Source organism: Emydura macquarii, unplaced genomic scaffold (genome assembly GCF_026122565.2).
Source record: "Emydura macquarii macquarii isolate MOO-44397 ecotype Brisbane River unplaced genomic scaffold, CSIRO-AGI_Emac_v2 contig_1254, whole genome shotgun sequence".
In the NCBI taxonomy this organism is placed as follows: domain Eukaryota; kingdom Metazoa; phylum Chordata; order Testudines; family Chelidae; genus Emydura; species Emydura macquarii.
The window spans coordinates 2,648,407-2,651,772 of record NW_027131391.1 but is presented as its reverse complement, the minus strand read 5'-3'; positions in this window follow the sequence as shown (position 1 = coordinate 2,651,772).

Genomic DNA, 3,366 nt, shown 5'->3' with positions numbered 1-3,366 from the left:
TAAAATTTAGACACCTAAATTCACATTTAGGCACCTAAACATGTGGTCTGTCTTTCAAAAGTGCAGGTTTCCCCAACTGCCTCTATCAAATAAAATGATAATTAATAATAAATAGGAGGCAGCAAGATCTATGACTTAGGTGACAACAGTGAGTTTGAGCAGGCCTTGTTTCTACTCCCAGCGCTGGCAGCGAATCATGGTGTGACCTGGAACAGGTCACCCTCCCTGTACCTACGCTTTCCAGTCTATAAAATGGGAATAATATTTACCTGACTTTGAGATCTTTGGATGAGAAGAGTTATGGAAGTGCCAAATGTTGTTAGTTATTATGTCACTGGAATATTTAGTACTTCCCATAGCACACTCTGAGCCAGGATCTCAGCTCGATTCACAAATGTCAAGCCTCACCCCTGTAAAATGACAGCAACCTATCACTATTTTACAGAGTGGAAAACTGAAGCACTGAACTACTCTGTGACTTATTGCCACGTGGGACATTTAAAACCAGACTAAAAAGCCACCAGGAAATATACTGGAGGGAGCACTGCTGTAGTTGCAGGGAGATGGACTGAGTGTTTTAACAGAGATGATCTCAGAGGATCTTAGAGCTTCAAAGAAAGATTCAGTGGCCACTCCAGGCTCTTCTTTGAAGTTCCATTCCCAAGATAAACTGAAATTCTGGTTCTGAGAGATCTTCTATTCCATATAAGACCAGCCCTCTCCTTTGAGTTTTCAGGTACCTCTCTCTTGGTCTGCTTCATATCAAAGAGGATCCCTTGTTGCACTTCATCACATAGAAGAGGACTTCCATCTGCCACCTTGCCTTCCTGAATACGACAATCCTGAGGTCAGCCGCCTACAAAAATCAGATTGGGAATGAACCATTTTCCCCATCCATAAAATAGGGATAAAAACACTACCTTGCCTCACTGGGGTGTTGTGAGGTTACATTAATTAATGTTGTGAGATGGTTATTTTCTGTGGTGATAAGCACCATAGAAAGCCTATAAATAAAATAAATGAATAAGAACTGGGGTAGTGGATTCTACTGTCCCCATGGCTCTCAACCACTAAATCACTCACCTCCATATATCCATCAAACTAGCTCATGAAGAGCCTTCATTGTTGCATCATAAAGGATCATTACCACCCTAAAATATTACTATAACTTTTTGACTCCCTCCAGGATGTTTACCAAATGTCTAGCCTGGAGTGGCAGCTCACAAAAATGACCAGGAGTCTTCCATCCCTAGTCACTGTCTAGTGAAAGTGGAGACATCCCAAGCAGTGCACTCTGCTCTCCAAAAATCTTGCTCCTTCTTCTACACCTTACTTCTGCTACTGGAGAAATCCACCTTCACTCCTACCCAAGTCAAATGATTTCTTTTATTGGCACAACTGTAGATTCAGTGATGGTAAGGATTCAATCCGCCTCACGAGAGATTCAAGACATTCTCATTCATAAAGTGGATGAGGCCTCAACCAAAGATTCCAGTTCGTATTTCTGAGACACACTAGGGTTGATGTCCTCATGTATCCTAATCATACCACATCAGATTGAGAAAGAGACCTTTTCAATCCTGTCTCAGGCAGCTTTATATATTTTGAGGCAAAATCTGGAAATTATTGTGGCTATTTCTCAAAATGTCAGAGCAATGTGTTTATTACAATGTGTGTCAGTATTATGTTATTCTCATGGAGAAAAGGCCTTTTCGAAGAGCATTTCGTAAAGATGGTCAGACTCTGGATTCACCTAACATTCTTTGGAAGTTTGTTCCATATCTAGATCCCCTCAATCAAGAATACTTTGTCCCCAGCTCTCACATGCTTCATCCTGGTTTGTGTGATGTCTGTAGGTATTTCCTCCAAAACCAACAATCCCCAGGCTGATCAGAAAAATAAATGAGAGTGCACTAATACTATTGCTAGGTCCAAATTAAGTTAGACAGTTTTGGTACTTGGGAGTTCTTAGACCTGGAAACAGAACTCAGAGTGCTTTTTTCCAGACTTTTAACAGCAAGATCAAATCCTTCATCCAGATCCAAAGCCTCTACAGCTAACAATATGGATCATACAGCTAAAAGGATCTTGGAAGATCAAATCTTTTTACAGGAAGTCCAAGAGATACTCTTAGAGTTGAGGCCTTTGACTAAAAATGACAAATACATTTTTGTACTGACAGCACAGAGAAATACACTGCCCATGTCCGCACGTGCCACAGACATTTTGCAAGTCTTTGTTACTCATGAAATCAAGACTGACGTTACATTCCCATAAGAGTTCTTCTGTCTCCCATGGCTCAGCATCACATTCTAGCACAAATAGCCTCTGTATTTTTACATTCTACAGTCAAGAGGTTTTTAAAGGACTGTAATGTTTCTCCACCTGTATATGAGGCAGTGCCTTTGTGGGATCTCAGTTTAGTATTAACCAAATAGATGGAGTCTCTCTCTTTGGGCCCGTCAGAGATTCTTTCCTTTGTTATCAATTCTTGAAGCCTGTTTTTCTAGTAGCAGTAACTCTTCAGCCAGAAGAGTCAAGGAATTCCAGGACGTTGTCTTTGTCCTCTTCTTGAAGCATAAGGCAGTACTACATTCTCTCCCCAGTTCACCTTATAGTGGTCACTGATTTCCACTTGAGTCAGTTTGCCTCTTTTTTCCAGCAAACCTCACTGACTACCAGGGAAGGTCAAATTACATACTTTAGGGATCCAGAAGACCGTTAGTTATTCCATTAACAGGACAAACCCCATGACTATTTGTGGCTTATAATGATAAGGTCAGAGGAAAGGCTGTTTCCGCTCAACAGCTGTCAAAGCGGATTAAAACCTGCATTCAAACTTGCTTTGAAATAGCAGGTACTCCATTCTCTGATGGTATCAGAACACATTCAGTGAAGTTTCAGGCAGCCTCTAGGGCATATCTCCATAATGCTCCTATTGTGGAAATATATAGAGCTGCTTCTTACAGTTCAGTCCATATCTTTATGAAGCATCACTCTGCTGAGCTGACTCCAAGGTCTCATGGTCAGTTCAGGAGAGCAGTCCTTTAATTACTGTTTAATTAGTCTCAAACCCATCTCTGCGGAGAGTTGTTACTGTTTGTCAATCTCTCAAGGGTTTGGGGTTGTTGGTTTTATTTTTTTTGGAGGGGGGGAGATAGCATGGAGGGAATCTGTACCATCAGTATATGAAGGAGAAAGAAAAGTTACTAACATGTAACTGAAGTTCTAGGAATTGTGCTAATTACCCCCTGGCCTTTTGTTGTTGTTTCCCAAAGGAGATCCCGTAACTCTTCCCCACAAAGTTTTATGATATTCCTTTAGCCCATCAAGGTTGATAACTATTTCTAAAGGAGAGTAGTACCA